Source organism: Pectinophora gossypiella, chromosome 10, assembly GCF_024362695.1.
Source record: "Pectinophora gossypiella chromosome 10, ilPecGoss1.1, whole genome shotgun sequence".
In the NCBI taxonomy this organism is placed as follows: domain Eukaryota; kingdom Metazoa; phylum Arthropoda; class Insecta; order Lepidoptera; family Gelechiidae; genus Pectinophora; species Pectinophora gossypiella.
Genome location: NC_065413.1, coordinates 11,171,556 through 11,188,820, shown reverse-complemented (window position 1 = coordinate 11,188,820; position 17,265 = coordinate 11,171,556). Strand labels below are relative to the sequence as shown.

The 17,265-nt window shown below is 39.2% G+C and overlaps 2 protein-coding genes and 1 long non-coding RNA gene across 3 annotated transcripts in view; 1 reads left to right on the top strand and 2 right to left on the bottom strand.

Annotated features, from left to right (window-relative positions):
• The window catches only part of LOC126370124 (protein zerknuellt 2-like), a 205,261-nt gene that overhangs the window by 83,218 nt on the left and 104,778 nt on the right, over positions 1 to 17,265 (top strand). The gene's annotated exons all lie outside the window — the stretch shown is intronic.
• LOC126370051 (homeotic protein proboscipedia) overlaps positions 1 to 17,265 on the bottom strand; it is a 56,739-nt gene that overhangs the window by 23,704 nt on the left and 15,770 nt on the right. The gene's annotated exons all lie outside the window — the stretch shown is intronic.
• Positions 12,210 to 13,520, bottom strand: LOC126370178 (uncharacterized). The gene is made up of 2 exons (XR_007566829.1): positions 13,317 to 13,520; positions 12,210 to 13,202 (listed from the first exon to the last, which is right to left on the bottom strand). It is a non-coding gene; the product is annotated as an uncharacterized LOC126370178 (long non-coding RNA).

Below are 17,265 nucleotides of genomic sequence, written 5' to 3'. Positions count from 1 at the left end.
AAAAGCTGCAAACAGTCTAATAAGAACATTATGACTGCGATAAAAAGTAAAACAAACCAAAACAAGATAATAAATCACTAGATTAATCTAATTCATCTCCATATTTTAGTTTTATGACTTACGTCTGCGTGTGCCAGCTTTTAATTTTGCCAAGAGAGCGACTTCGATTTTCCTGCAGTTTAAAAAAGTAACTTATCAGTTAAATAGAGTAGGACAGAGCTATTAAAGAACAAGAGGACAAAACGGGACAGCCGAGTGCAGAAGAGGGAACGAAAAATAAAACAGGGGAAGAAAGTTAAGCGTCCGTGACTTTTCAAGATTTTTTCGGCGTTTATTTTTTTTAAAGTTTACGCTCGGCGCGGCGCCATTCTGTAGCAGTATATAAAAGCAAGCGTTTTCCGATTTGTCTTTTGTTTTCCTCCTTTACTTATTCCGTTCCATTTCTTTTATTGAGGTTTCGGGCGATTCCGGGGAGCTTTGCACGTGAAACTAGACGCTGACGTCATTGTAATTTCGGCTATCTCGCAGAGACGATCGTCTTTATGAACTAGTAGAAACTATTAATTTACCTACATTGTGTTGTGTAGGTACAGCATAATGGCCGTCAGAGGGGCGCTCGGCTCCCACGCTTGACGGTTAAACAACAAGAGAAAAACATAAGCAAATGAAATCTATATTAGAAACAGTAATAGGTTCATAAGCAATAATGAAAGTAAACTTCCGAACCCCCTAATTACGGCGGAACGGACGAAGGTAAATAGTATGAAGGCGCCGTTCGATCATCCATCACCGATAGAGGCTGCTCTTTGTGGCCACCGACCAATTACTGGCATGAAAATTAAATTCACGAAATCTAATTAAGAAGAAATTGTTTTATTTATTATGATGCGTGGGGTCATTTGTTCCTGTCGCGGTCGGCGCCCGGGGCGGGTCTGGCCCCATCAGGCGGTACCAGTTTTTTGGGCGACGTGTGAAGCGGAGACAGCGAGCTTGCACCCACCACGTCAGTGGTCTAGGTGGGGTCACTGACCGCTGATTTCCTCACGGTTTTTCGTCTAAGGAAAAAGTCCCACTATGTATCGCTAAGGATAAGGCAATGTGCAGAGAATCTTTCGTGAATTTAAAAGGAATACTATAAGTAGGTAAATCCAAGTGCAATCCAAGTCCTATTAAAGTGTTTAAGTAATGTTACCTACTTATTTCTTAACTTCAACATTATATAAAATATGCGAAATCTATCGTAGATTGAGGGAAAACCTGTGCCCAGCAATGGGACGTTACGTACAGGCTGTTTATTTTTTATGTTTGTTAAGTGAGATACTTACAGCGTGTTACTTAGAACGACTGTCTTTAAAACTTCATGAAAACCAATACCCTTCCATTTATATCGGCTTTGGCGTATTCCAGTATTCCCGTCATATTCCGTGCCGGGCCAGGTATGACGTATGTAGTTCAACATGGCAGTCGTAATGACGTCATTTGTAACGTCCGCGGAATGGCGCCCGCCGACACCGCACAAAGGCTACCTTTTATTGTGCACATCGTCTACAAATGGATCCCATATATCCTGCCTTCGACCCGCCTCGGGATCTTCGCGGAGGTCGGCTGGTCATACTTCAGGGGTTAAGCTTTTCACTATTGCTTGAGGAAATGACTTTTTAACTTTACATAGAAACAGGGCGTCATAATTTAATGTATAGAAATAAATGCAATCACGTTCTACTTGGACATATTCGTCTAGATACAAATTGCTAATTATGAAACCAGGGAATAAACAAGACAAAAAATGATATTTCAATCAAAATAATCGTCTCAGGGTTCTCTTCAATTCCTACCTGATATCCAGAAACACAACGTACCAAAACTGGTTACAATTTTATTTTCTGGCGAGTTGTATTGTACCGATAGAGTTTTATGAGCGTATTGGGTTCAGTTAGGACCTAAAAACAAATTATGGTATACTTTATAAACATTTCACTAACATAGACGTCATAATTCCCTTACGTTTGTAGTCGTAAATATAATTAATGGTCATGTTGTAATGTCATGCAAGACCTAAAAATATTTAATGATTGTAATGACAAGTCACGTCAACTTGCTTTTTAACAAAAATGCACAAATTGAATGCGAAATGGAGCATAAAATTATGCACAGGATGGTTGCCAACTACGCTCTCATACAGAGAGAACATCGCAACGAAAACTTTGAGGGACGATTGCGACCATGATTCTGAGTTGATATCAAGTGACATTTTCCGTCCGAATAGCTTTCAGTTAACAAGATAGTACTCGTATAGAAATACACTGGTAATCCTTACATGGGAATCCCAGAAGACGTGTTGACAACCCTGCGTCAGAATGGAAGAGGTATGAGACATTCAAGTTACTGTTCATAGTATTTAGGTATATATTATTTGTCTTTGTTTGCTTACCGTAGTTTGCAAATTTCTTAAGTTACTAGTACATATTATATTTTTTTTTACTTTAATGTTACCTATTGACATATAACTTTCTAACGTTTGAATTGAAAAGACATTTTATTCCTATATATTGTTCTATTTTTATTATATTGAATGCTATTGTAATTTATTTATTAATTTTATTTGTAATTTAATAATCTGTTATGTTTTAAATTCGTGTACCGAAAGGTGCGACATATTTATTCATATTGTAACAACCCTTTTACCTATGTTGACGAATAAATGATTTTGAAGTTGAACCGTTCTGGGTTCAGTTTATGTACAGTTTTCAGAACATATTTCATTACTATATGCCACACTACATATGCGGTGCTAACGTTCACGACTTTTTTCTGTTCTGTGGCCATTGCGGTCTGTATGTACCTTACGGGGAGCATAATACATTTATAAGGGTTTCTTCTTATCTCTCTCAGGCCTTTACATCTTTAACAGATGATTCAAACAGCGTTTCTGTGGCAGCTTTTAAAATGGCTGTGAAGTCCGATGCGAGAGCGATAGTAGCGGCCGCACGACTGGCATTGTAGTTGAGGGTTTTAGTTTCTTTTTATATGCTTAGAATAAACATAGCTGGCGAAGAGTAGGTGTGTATACTATACACCTCTACCTACCCCTTCGGGGTGACAGGCGTGATGCTTTGTTATGTTATACTTAAAATGTAAGTAAGTATAAGGTATTTTCTGTCGTTTAATATTGTCACACAACGTACCTATCCACCATGAGATTTAATGACAGCCTTATGCGGGTGACCTTGTCAGTTTTTATGTCAAACCTTCGATGCGTGCGCGCATAATAAATCACATCTTGAGGTCACTATAAATAAATAAACGTATCTACAGTAATCAAGTTGCTTCCAAGATTTAATTTTTTGTTGGCTCTTCATTTCATGGGAATTATATTGAGGCAGTAATTGGGTTTTGGTCTATATTAATAGTAACATTCGCAAGTTTCATCATTGTGTGTTTATTTTTAAACTCCATGTAATTTAGTTTGGGTTTTTATAACCTGGTGACCAGTAGTAACACGTGTAAAGGCTTTTCGTGATCTTGTACAGAAGTAGACATTTGGAGGTAGTGATGTAAAAGCTTTCTTCATAATTATGTAAATATATAATACATTATGTATTTACATAATTATAAAGAATGCATACATAATAACTTAGGTATTTACCTAAGTAACTTACATATAAACATAACCTTGCATCACGCCTGTATCGCCAAAGGGGTAGCCAGAGATGTGTATAACCTATATAAACCCATTCCGCGCCAGCTATTTTAAGTCCCATATAATTTGATATAACATAACCACGAACTTACTTACATTTTTTAACTTCAAATTTGTCCACTATGACAATTGTATCCTTTAGAATTTGAACTTAAATCATCACTCGAATCATGTTTTTCACAGAGTCCGCTTACTTAACCTGAAGATTTGACAGGTCTGGATTTTTACAGAAGCGAATGCCTGTTTGACCTTCTAGAACCAGCCCAATAAGGTCATATAACTCCGAAAATTCTATTTATCGGGAGTGTGGGTGTGCTCACGATGTTTTCCTTCACCGCTGAGTACGTGATAATTATTTATGATCCAGACATGAATTCGAAATTCGAATACAAATTCGACAATTGGTAAATGATCATTCGGATAAAACCACAAAAGGGCACTCATCCTACACCATATATGTGACTCCTGATAATAATGTAGACTACATTCTGCGAACAGTAGCCGGCTATTAGCGCAGTGTCTAGCCGCGTCGTGTGACTCCATTTATCATGTGGACCCGTGGAGCTCTGGACGAGATAATTCCACTGGTAGTGGTTGCTTTTATAAAACTTAGGTAGGCAGTACGTTACATACAAACAAAAATTCACGCCTATAATCCCTGATGGGGTGAGAAGATCACAATTTGCAGAAGTAATCAGAAGACAAATCAGACAGATATAGAAAGGAGAGTGAAATTGGGTAATTCAGTCTTCTGTCAGGTGTCTGGTGCAGTCTGGTGTCAAGGTTGCTATTGAGCCGCCAAAGGCCCCTGACATGGCTCATGTAAAGACTACTTATTTACATCAGTAAGTAGTAATCGGGACCAACGGCTTAACGTGCCTTCCGAAACATGGATCATCTTACTTTCGGACAATCTGGTGATCAGCCAGTAATGTCCTAACCAAACTAGGGACCACAAAGTAATTTTTGTGATATGTCCCCACTGGGAATCGAACCCGGGACCTCCGGCTTGTGAGCCCAGCGCTCAACCACTGGACCACAGAGGTCGTGGGATACGAGGATGGCTGTTCACAATGCAGTGCATAGTCCCTACGCTGAAGTATGGTAGTGAATGTTGGGTACAGCAGAAGAAACATGAAAGTACGAATTAATGAGGTCTTTGCGTAGCATCTGCGGTGTTGAATGATAGAGTGAGAAACAGTGTGATAAGTGAGAGATGTCGTATATAGTGTTTATATATACATGTGACTATACATTGTATACATGTAATCAGAGGACAACTTGTACCTATCCACTTTCGAAACGAAATCCTAAGATAGGTATGATAAACCGTTAGTATATTATTGGTGATATATGCTTAACCCATCACCCAAGTAAATATCCTATGTTCGACTTTATGGGTTTGGATCATAGATAGAAACCCTGGAAACTAAGATATGTTGATGCCACGTGGTTTCCAGGGTTTGTGCCCGGTTAATAGCAACAAGGGACTTAAACATAGCTGGCGAGGAGTGTATAAATATACTACACATCTCTGATTAACCTACCCCTTCGAGTATACAGGCGTGAAGCTGTATACATACATACATACTCTCACACCTATTTCCCACCGGGGTAGCATTAGTACTAAGTACTATGGAATTCCATTTGCTTCGATCCTGACACACTTCTCTTGCTTCTTCCACATTCTTGCTTGCTTCTTATACACGCACGCCGGTTCAGAGTTCAGAGTCTATTGTACTGAACATTTTCTAAGGACATCTTCAATTGGGGCAATAAAGCTATATAATGTTATATTATATTGTTTATTCGCTCCCAATTCGGTTTAGACCTGCAAACCTACCTATGTTACCTACCAATCGGTAATATTTTCGTAGGCTTATGATATGTTATGTTGTTGACAAATCGACCTGAAGCTGACACCACTCCAATTATTCTAAACGGCACTTTGAAGATCACCACAATAAACTAAAGTACTAACGTAAAATAAAGATGTATTTAAACAGAGTATTTTCTTAGACACCCGCTGTGCAGGTGTTAACAGAGTGGTGTCGGAGCTAGTGACGTCATTTGTCACGATGCGGCTCAGTGCGGGTGAACTATACCTAATACAACACTAGTTACATACTGTTCGAGCTTTGGTGTTTAGTTGTAGTATATTGCAATGTAGAAGTTTGTAGGTAGATTTTAATGTATGAGTACTATTAGGTAATCAACAAAGTCTTTAAGTTTCTTAGCTTATCAAGGAGGTGGAGGTGGAATTTCCGAGGAAAATCTTTCAAAAATGTATGTTTCTTACTCAAATATTGTAAGGCTTAGAAGATTATTTCGTAAGATATTTACCCACTATACGGTATCTTTGATGTACTAAGTACCACCAACAACTGTTTAAAAAATCGGCCTTATTATATTAATTATATTATCTGTTCTATGATTTTATTAAGAGGAAAAGTTGGTACAGATATAACCCACTCTTCTATTTATTTCGTCAAATTTCGCAAAATTACGTAGGTATAAGATAATAAAATATTTTTTAATAACAAATAAAAAAAGAAATGCAGCATTCTCAGCGTAACTATAACAAAGGCTTCCTATAAACCAACTGATTTATTGGTAAGAAAACTATATTATTATTATAATGATTTCGAAAATTTTGAAAAATTCGAAATTCAAAATATTTAAAGCTTTATTCTTCGATCTTTCTCCCCAAACAGCAACGTAACTAAGGCCACTTGTCGGCGTGAATTACAGCTCGGACGCCGGGCGGCCGCCATCCATCATGTTGGGCTATCGGGTCAGCAAGATCTGCGATAGACCCTGCCCTCGCTGACCTTCTGACCCTCTACCTGGAAATACTCCCTATATAGATGGCCAGGTTCATATTATGTGGGAAACTAAGGAGTCAGTCAGTTAATGTTTTAAGAGACTATTTGGATTTCGAAGGCGAACCTACATATTTTGAACGAACAAGCAACGCAAAGTAGTAACAACGCAAAAAATAGAAGAAAATTTTGCGTGAGATTTATATTCGAAGACTATTAGATAATAAAGGTCCGAGAAAAAACGATTTGCTCCGGACTGACTTTTGACTAATGACACTTCATCACAAAAGTTTCTCACCTATAAGCTTTGTGCCACGAGTGAATTATATGAGATCCATTTCATCTATTGTCTCTACGGATCCAAAAGTTAGCGGCAAAACCGTCGGTTGCACTGCACAGTGAGTCAGTGACCTAATTCAGCATGAAATTACAGTAAGATTGAAACAGTGGCCCCGGGCCGATGTCGTGCTCGCGTTCTGCTCCGGACAGTTCATTTTTAATAATAAATGAGACGAAATCAAGACATGACGAATAAATGAATCCAGAACTTGACGAATAAATGAATATGGAATATGATAAATGGAAGGCTCGGATCCCTCGCGAAGATTTTTTCTTTGGCTCCGGCCGAACGGAAGACGCTGGCTTTTTCCTTTTGTAGCGGGACAAGTTAAGCGTTTTTTGGACGGCCGCGGCTGCCGGTGTGATATTTATCATTTCGTATAAAAGTTAGATCTCCAATTGTGTTCTTAGTTTGATTTCGGACAGTTTTCTTTTTTAATTCATTATTTTGAAGTTGAGCTCTCGGACAAAGATTACTCATGGTGTTTGTATAATAAATCAAAGTTGAAGGTAGGAGTCTTGAAGGGAACACATGTGTAGAGCGGGCTCGTGCGTGGCGCGGCCTCGAGACTGACGATTTAATCCGGCGCGCGTAATCCGCGAGTGCACTAGTCACTGCCACGTGGTTCTATGATAAAGTACCCGAGCAGATTATGCAAATTCTCTAAATTCGGTCTCCATCCCCCTCGCACTCGCGGCATGCGCGCTCTGCTGTCTCGTTCCCCAACGACGATCTGCTCACCCCATGATGGCGCAGCGTCTGATGGATGATGCGTTATTCCAATAACAATTTGGATATCGTACGTGGATGTTGAATATTTGAAAGTCAGACTTGTCTATATTGCACTCCTGATGTGTACGATTTATCATATCTACATCGTAACTGAGCTTCGTGTATGTAGAGCACATAAGTTATTGTTGTGTAGTCTTTGTTAAATTGCAGCGTCAATGACCTCGGTGTAATCGTTAAGCTCTAGCCGCGGGCGAGATGCACGGCATGCATCTAGAAAATCAGTAATTGTCTGTTCACAGGATCACGACGTATCCTTCGAGCGCAAATCGTTTTATGGAAATATCATTAGCAGTTTTGTTATTTTGAAATAAGCGTGCGTGGATAAGAAATAAGGCGACTAAGAACGTGTATGGTGTACCTTAAATAATACTATATAATTGTGACGCTACATAACATGGCGACGTAATAATCGGACGGTGTGTAATAAGCGGGAGGTAAGTATAGTCCGGGAGCCAGGCGGCGGCGGCCAATCCACATTGTAATCATGCCATGGTGCGGCGGTGAGCGGCGTGCGAACGGATATATCATAGCTGTCACACATAACCGAACTAGTCTTTTGCTTTTTTATATCAAACTCGTACGTACCTAACTATCATCTACGAATGAAGATGTTGACAAATGAATGACAATGCGTAACTATACAACTATGCGATCTCTTTATTAATCAAATCGTTGGTGTATTTTTTGGCAACAACCGTGTTACGTAAGGTACATAACATACAAAGTATAGAGCATGGTATTCGTCAGCGATAACATAAAATTAAGCCAATTTCAGGATATTATGTAAATACGTAGTTATTTCTCTTTAGGTTAGTACGAAGCTTAAATATAAATTTATTCTAGTAATAACATAAACGAGATAAAATACGTTTAATTTTAGAACTAAGTTAAAAACCGCCTTATACAAAACGAAGAGTACTTACAAAATTTGCCTCTAATCATACATAATACAAATACAAAACGAAAAAAGTGCGCTGGCCGCAAAGAGCACCTCAAGTTTAGAAAAAATCTACACATATGCTAAACAGCAGTACGACTGTCCATCGAGATTTGACAGGGGCTCGATGACGTAGCGAGTTTGCCGCTCACATGCGCGAATGACTTGCGGGAAAATACGACACGCTTTTTTAATTGGCTGTAATTTAGACATGCCCATTGCTCAGACAGTTCGACATTTGAAATTTGAAACTGACAATTGTTTCAAGCTTGACGTCCTGTTTTCAAATGTAACGTCTTTTTGGCATCTGTCAAGACTCAAACGGTTACGTTCGCGTTACGTTAAATTCTAAATGTGTTTTGTTTTTACAAAACATTTATTTTACTGTTTTTGCAAATCAAGCGTTCGTGCTTTGATTGCTTGTTCTCGACGGTACATAAAGCTTATCCACTGTTTCTTTTTGCAGCCTTCTCGAACGTGTATTTTTCTAAAAAGCGACCGTAACTCCTGGCGGCCGTCAAAAAGAAAATAGTGCACGTCGGAATAATAACTAAAAAAACAAGTCGTGCTCAAGTTGTGTGTGTGTGGGTAGGCAGGCTGCTAAACGCAATATAAAGTGTGGTTGTCGTGGTGGCATGTGTACTGGTAGGTGTAGGTAGGTCGGGCCCTCTCCCCGCGCGGTCATTAGAGCCGCTTCCCCGCCGCGGAGAAAGTATGATTTTACTCCTATAAAGCCGTATTTCTACTCCATACAGGAATTCGAATACGCGTGGAGAAGTTGCCGGTTCCCAGAAAGGACATGTGGCTGCTTGTACATAATTCCCAAGTTTAAACAATCTCGATATGGCGGCGGCGTGCGTTAATTTTCTCTCGTGTGCTTTAAGTTGCGGAGAACTTTTGGACGAGAATTGTTTGCTTATTTTTGTTGTTAGTAATTTTTAATCTTTTGGTTTAAATTTAAACTAGGTACTTACTAACTAAATAATAAACTAATTTATTTTATATTGAAACAATTTTTAGCATTCCGCATATTTATATGATTTGACAGGGTATCTTTTTAAAGATCTACCTAAACTCTACGTATGAGCGACATCTTAGTGAAGATTGTATTTGTCACTGAGATGATTGTATTTCAGTTTTTCACATTTGTATTTAGTACATACATAAGATCACGCCCATATCCCGTTGGGACAAGCAGATATAAGCGAATTCCACAAAATACAAAATAAAAACGCAACGTCATCATTTTCTAAATCAATACAATAAACTTTACCTCAGTCGCCGAGTACATTCTACAACCACTTCTCTCCTTTCATTAAAGTGTAGGTTCGTAATAAAATATTTGTTTGAGTGGAAAACTCACATTTGTGGGGAGTTCCGTCCCAGCTGAGCAATTAGTGACCACCAAGCACCACGTGGACGGGGGATTAGCCCCGTGGTGGAAAAAACGCAACGTGCCACTACCGGCCGGCTACCCGAAAACGAAATAACGATCGTGCGACGAAAATAGGACCACGCACCTGATATTGTTATTTATAAAACTGTAGGTATAGTCAGGTGATGCTAGATTCGTATGTGTGAGTCGGTTACGAAAAAAAAAACATACTTATAGAAAAACGTATCGGTTTAGAAAGCTCATTGAGGTGTGGGGATTTCGTTCATTTTGCGATGGATGTACCTACTTTGACTACCCCAATTAGGATATAGTCGTGAGCTTATGTTATGTTGTTATAATTGATCTTGGTATAAGTAACATGATTTGAGCATATTTCATAGCAAAATTGTTGGATTATAAGTAGATAATTTAATACAATTTTGTTAAGAATATTATACTTACGTAACATTTATAAACTGCTAGCTGTGAATCTATTCACAGCTTCAAAATATCGGCATTGTTGTTATTTACTCAGTTACTTTTTGATTACTTCATCAACACGCTTCTAAGTCTGTGTCAATAAATAATGTGTTTCATAATATCTATCAAAGAAACCAGTAGCTTTCATATATTGTGCCGCTGTTGGTCAATCTTTGGAAGCGGGTTGCATAAAAATTATATAAACAAGCGACCACGATGAGAGTTGCAAAATTTTCTATAAAAAGTTGCTGCATAATATTTACATCAAAGACAGATTGTTAGATGCAATGATGTACTTACCAGGTACTTAATACATTATATTTAATATTTATGTAATATTTGGTTACCTGTTGTAATGTTTAAAATTTAATGAAGAGATGATGATGAAGATGAAAAATGGATGTATGAAGAAATAAAATGTAAGACATGGGTTTAAGTACTTAAATTTATTAATTACTAAGAGAACCAAAGTTACACAAAAATATAAATAGGTATTTGGAACTTTTAAATCCTAAGGGTACATTCCAGGTATTCAAGGCCACTGGTCATTCGTTAAGCATTATTAAATAATAAGAAAGGTATTATAAAAACCTCCCTAGCTCGTTTGCCCTCGGCGGCGGGAAGGAAGCCGAGCCGACTAGAAGCAGCTACCAATAAGCTGTAGCTGTAGCAGTAGCAGAACAGCTGTACAAAACACCCGTCATAGAACAGAACAGCCTTCGTAAAACAGCCGTCACAAAACACCTTCGCAAAACAGCCACCCCAAAACACCTTCCCAAAACAGCCATCACATAACAGCCATCCCAAAACACCTCCTGTGGACAAAACGCACAGGGGTAAATCAAACCTCTAGGGGCGGAAGCACAACCTAACTAACTCCCCAAAATCATATGAAAAGACTCACCTGTCGGAGGTCGAGAAGCCACGTATGCGGCCAACGTACGATGACGTCGATGCCACGACGCTGGGACAAAATGGCGGAGCAACGTGTCCACGCCACGGACACCAAAACCACACCTATTCGGAACAAATCGCACATTAGAATCCTGACCGCAAACACTAACACTCACGAGTCACGACAGATGACAGAAATGTATAACTTACTTACCAGAATAAAAATTTACGAAGATTTGGCGGCGCGTGCGACGGAGTTGCGGGCCACCGGTCACACGCTTATAAACCGCCTAAAAGAAAAACAATGACAACATATATCGACACTGATAATTACGATTAAAATGCTATAACGCATTATAAAGACAAATTCTCACCCGAAATTCACACTAAAAATCGAAGGTGTGGACACACCCGCTCGGCGGAGCGCTGTCTGGGGAATGCGGCAGCTCGCAGGCGCAGGACTATATAAACCGCCCAATTCAACGCCTACGTCACGGACAAAGCCAGTACAACCTCAATCGTCCGTTAGATGACGCCTCCGTCGCACACCCAAAATGCAACCCATTAACAAATCCAAGGACAGGAGACTGACTGAAAATTCCCGACGTGTGTTAAATATTGACACCAACATTCTTCAGCAGCTACTTGACAAGGGACTCCAAGATATAGCCTTCCGTATAATATCGGCACACGCCATCTTCCGGTTACTGGTGGAAAGTCGTCGACTGCGGAGCCCAACGATAGCAAGTCGATGGTCCCGGACCTTCCACTGAACAACGCGAGATGGCGCTGTGTCCAATACTACACAAAAAAGCTATAAAACGGGTCCCCTGTAACTGATCCGCAGGCTGAAAGAAACGGCACTACAATACCTCCCCACCCAAAAGGATTTCCGAGTGAAAAAAAAAATAATTAAAAAAAATAAAACAAACGAGGAAATCCCAGCTGGCCCTCCAGCTGATCCCTCAAACAAACCAAAACTCAAACCTCAACAAAAATATTCAAGTTTAACTTGAAAGGGAAATAATTTAAAATAAAAAAGTAAAACTATAGCAATGAAAATAAATAAAGGCAAAAAAATGCCATTCAGTACAAACAGCAAAAATAAAATCCTAGAAATACAAAGAAAAACTTAAAAAGAATAGAAAAAATAAAGGCAAAAATGCCATTGCCGGCAGAGGCCGCACAACTTACAAACTTGCCTGAGACGGCACATAAACCACCCGTGCTCACCATGAGCACAGCAACATCAGACAGCATCCATAAAATTCTTCGCATCGAAAAAATACTTCGCATTCAAGAAATACTTCGCATCCAAGAAATCTTCGCATCCAAAAAATACTTCGCATCCAAGAAATACTTCGTATCCAAGAAATCTTCGCATCCAAAAAAATACTTCGCATCCAAGAAATACTTCGCATCCAAGAAATACTTCGCATCCAAGAAATCGCATCAATAGCGCGCATACGAGCACCAAAAACATGTCGGTAAGCAAGTCGCAATGACTCATTACAACAACAATACGTGTCCGTAGCAATAACTACGTCCACCAACGAACACTAACGACTTCAAAAGCCATCAGTCACAACCACCACTCCCTTAACATCTTAAAATGGTGGGGAAGTGACCTCACCTTACAATTGGCGAGTGCTCGACCCCAACCATCAATAAACACTAATGACTTCAACAGCCAACAGTCACAACTACCACTCTCTCGACATCTCAAAATGGTGGGGAAGTGACCTCACCTTACAATTGGTGAGTGCTCGACCCCAACCATCAACAAACACTAACGGCTCGACAGCCATCAGTCACAACTACCACTCCCTCAACATCTCAAAATGGTGGGGAAGTGACCTCACCTCACTATTGGTGAGTGCTCGACCCCAACCATCAACAACCACTAACGGCTCAACAGCCATCAGTCACAACTACCACTCCCTCAACATCCTAAAACGGCGGGGAAGTGACCTCACCTTACTATTGGTGAGTGCTCGACCCCAACCATCAACAAACCACACGATTAGGTACTAATCCCTACCTAACGCGAAACAAAAAAAGTAAAAAAAAAAATATAAAAAAAAACGACCCAACTTGTTGATGGCGGCGCGGCGTGCCGCCGGTGTGGCCGCGCGTCCACCCGCAAGCTGCTCGGAAATAAAGTTATAAAGAAAAAAAAATTAAAAAAGAAATAATAAAAATAACTGGATATGTCGACAGTGGCAGTGTGGGGAACCTAGGGAATACCCACACGTCCACCGTCAACAATATAATAGGCCACAATTCGCCAGTGGCGGCGCGGCGAGCCCCACAGCGGCCGCGCGTCCACCAGTAAATCGGCTCCTACAACAACTAACCTAAAAGACAACTAACCTAAATGATTCCCCAACGCTGCCGGTGTACCCACACCTTCAAAATGTGAAGATGTATAGTACAAGTGGTGGCCCTGCACCACGAAATAATACCTCGTAAATTATTTCATCTTTACGTAATAGATGAAATTTAATTGGACGTTCTTCCAATGCCATGATTAAAAAAAATGAATGACCAATGTACTTTAACAAAGATTTAACTAAGTACTAAGTTTTAAAGAAAAAATAATCAAAGAATATTTTCATTAACTAAATACCTACTTGAAAAGTAAAAATAAATGCAAATTTTAAAAAAAATATATAGTTATTTATAAAACTAACAATGCATAAATGTTGTTTATTTAACGTATTTAATCCAATTCAAAAGATTTACTTATTAGAATTTATCCGGTAATAGAATACAAAACTATTAAGCAAACAATAGCTCAACAATAAAAGATCGTACACGTAATACTAACGAGCGTGTAAAAAAAAACAAACCAGTTTATTTGCTATAAGCTCAAAAGGAATGCAAGATAGATAACAAGCATGTAGGTACTTATGTATAGCCGTGGTTATACAACCAAGAACTATAATTTCACTAGACAGCCAGTTAAATGTTTAATTGAAATTAGGCCGAAATGCTTTTATAAATTGTTGCTTAATTTGAAAGAATTTACAAATTGTAAATTAACCTTGAGGGTATATTCAAAAATATAATTCTAAACTCACGTCAAGTTTCATAAAATTTTGAAGAAAAAAGCTGTATAGCAAAGCTAAGCAGTAAACTAGCAACAATAATAATTTTACTCAAGAATGTTAAAAATTTAAAGTTACATTCAAAAAAAAACCTTTGTAGGGTATATAATGTTTTGTTTTATAAAAGCAAATTTGTGATAAAAACAAAAAAGTAAGCTCAAAATTTTAAGAAACAATTTAAGAAGTTTAATTATACAGCAAAATAGCTGCAACGCAGTATAATTTTTTAATGAAATGTTATAAAATGCTATACGAGTTCAAAGTCCAAACTTTAAAAGTATGCAAAGCAAAAGAAATAATATATAATGCAAATGTAGTTTTAAAAACACAGTTATACAAAATAGTTTGTAGGTATATGTAAATTAACTTGTTTCGTTTAAAGCACACATCAATATGAACACAATAAATCTTATTTACTAGGGGGTAAATGAAGAAACACCACCACCACACAATTTGTTCTTTTTACACGTTACAAAAAAAATTACAACGAATGACCAGCCGATCCTCGAGCAAAAGACCGAAGACCGGGAGCGTACCCTGAACCTTTAGACCTCAGTAATCGGGCGCCATGTAATGTTTTAAAAAATTTAATGAAGAGATGATGATGAAGATGAAAAATGGATGTATGAAGAAATAAAATGTAAGACATGGGTTTAAGTACTTAAATTTATTAATTACTAAGAGAACCAAAGTTACACAAAAATATAAATAGGTATTTGGAACTTTTAAATCCTAAGGGTACATTCCAGGTATTCAAGGCCACTGGTCATTCGTTAAGCATTATTAAATAATAAGAAAGGTATTATAAAAACCTCCCTAGCTCGTTTGCCCTCGGCGGCGGGAAGGAAGCCGAGCCGACTAGAAGCAGCTACCAATAAGCTGTAGCTGTAGCAGTAGCAGAACAGCTGTACAAAACACCCGTCATAGAACAGAACAGCCTTCGTAAAACAGCCGTCACAAAACACCTTCGCAAAACAGCCACCCCAAAACACCTTCCCAAAACAGCCATCACATAACAGCCATCCCAAAACACCTCCTGTGGACAAAACGCACAGGGGTAAATCAAACCTCTAGGGGCGGAAGCACAACCTAACTAACTCCCCAAAATCATATGAAAAGACTCACCTGTCGGAGGTCGAGAAGCCACGTATGCGGCCAACGTACGATGACGTCGATGCCACGACGCTGGGACAAAATGGCGGAGCAACGTGTCCACGCCACGGACACCAAAACCACACCTATTCGGAACAAATCGCACATTAGAATCCTGACCGCAAACACTAACACTCACGAGTCACGACAGATGACAGAAATGTATAACTTACTTACCAGAATAAAAATTTACGAAGATTTGGCGGCGCGTGCGACGGAGTTGCGGGCCACCGGTCACACGCTTATAAACCGCCTAAAAGAAAAACAATGACAACATATATCGACACTGATAATTACGATTAAAATGCTATAACGCATTATAAAGACAAATTCTCACCCGAAATTCACACTAAAAATCGAAGGTGTGGACACACCCGCTCGGCGGAGCGCTGTCTGGGGAATGCGGCAGCTCGCAGGCGCAGGACTATATAAACCGCCCAATTCAACGCCTACGTCACGGACAAAGCCAGTACAACCTCAATCGTCCGTTAGATGACGCCTCCGTCGCACACCCAAAATGCAACCCATTAACAAATCCAAGGACAGGAGACTGACTGAAAATTCCCGACGTGTGTTAAATATTGACACCAACATTCTTCAGCAGCTACTTGACAAGGGACTCCAAGATATAGCCTTCCGTATAATATCGGCACACGCCATCTTCCGGTTACTGGTGGAAAGTCGTCGACTGCGGAGCCCAACGATAGCAAGTCGATGGTCCCGGACCTTCCACTGAACAACGCGAGATGGCGCTGTGTCCAATACTACACAAAAAAGCTATAAAACGGGTCCCCTGTAACTGATCCGCAGGCTGAAAGAAACGGCACTACACTGTCAAAATATAAAATTTGTAGAATTTTAATTGTGTAGACAGAATTTTACTATGAACGACGAATCGATCGAAAGTGTAAAATTTTTTAAAAGAAAACTAATAAGTAATAAAAATAACAAAATATCCGTCAAACGAATCACATTCCACATTTAAATTATATTAGAATCGATACTCGAATTCCATATTCAAATTCTGGAGTGACGGTAGCGCGGGAGTCGGAGGTCGTTGGCACATCGATTTTCGATTTGCTCCGTGCACCGAATTGGGTCAAGTGCTACAGATCGAGATGATCACAATGCATCTTGGAGCTGGTCGCATATGAATTCGCAGACATATCGGACAGCCATAAAATAAAAACATAAAAGTTTTACTTCTTCGGCAAGAAGCTTTTGTTCCTGATTCCGATAAACATGTTTTACATTCTTTGCTCTGCATTATTTTATGTTGTTAGCGTTTTTATTTTGTGGAAAAGAAATAAGTGCATTTTTCCAGTTTTAGAAACAAAAAACGTATAGAAGAATACTAATGTTAAAAACAGGCGTTTTTCTGTGTGAGTTTTTCGTAAACATTCTGAGATGCAAATTTTCTAAGACGGCGGAGCGTGCAGGTGGTACGTTAGTAGGCGAAATAGAAAAGTTATTGATACAGAAATGAGGAGTTTTCAACTTTTCATTAGGGTGCGATCGGAGCAGTTAGAGCCCTTTTATTATCTGCTCGCCTCTAAATTGCCGAAAAGAAATTCCTCCCCAGGAAAAAAGGGGAACCGAGGACAAAAACCTTGTCCTCCACGGCTACCAATGGCGCACCGTTATTTAAAAATCGAACACGATA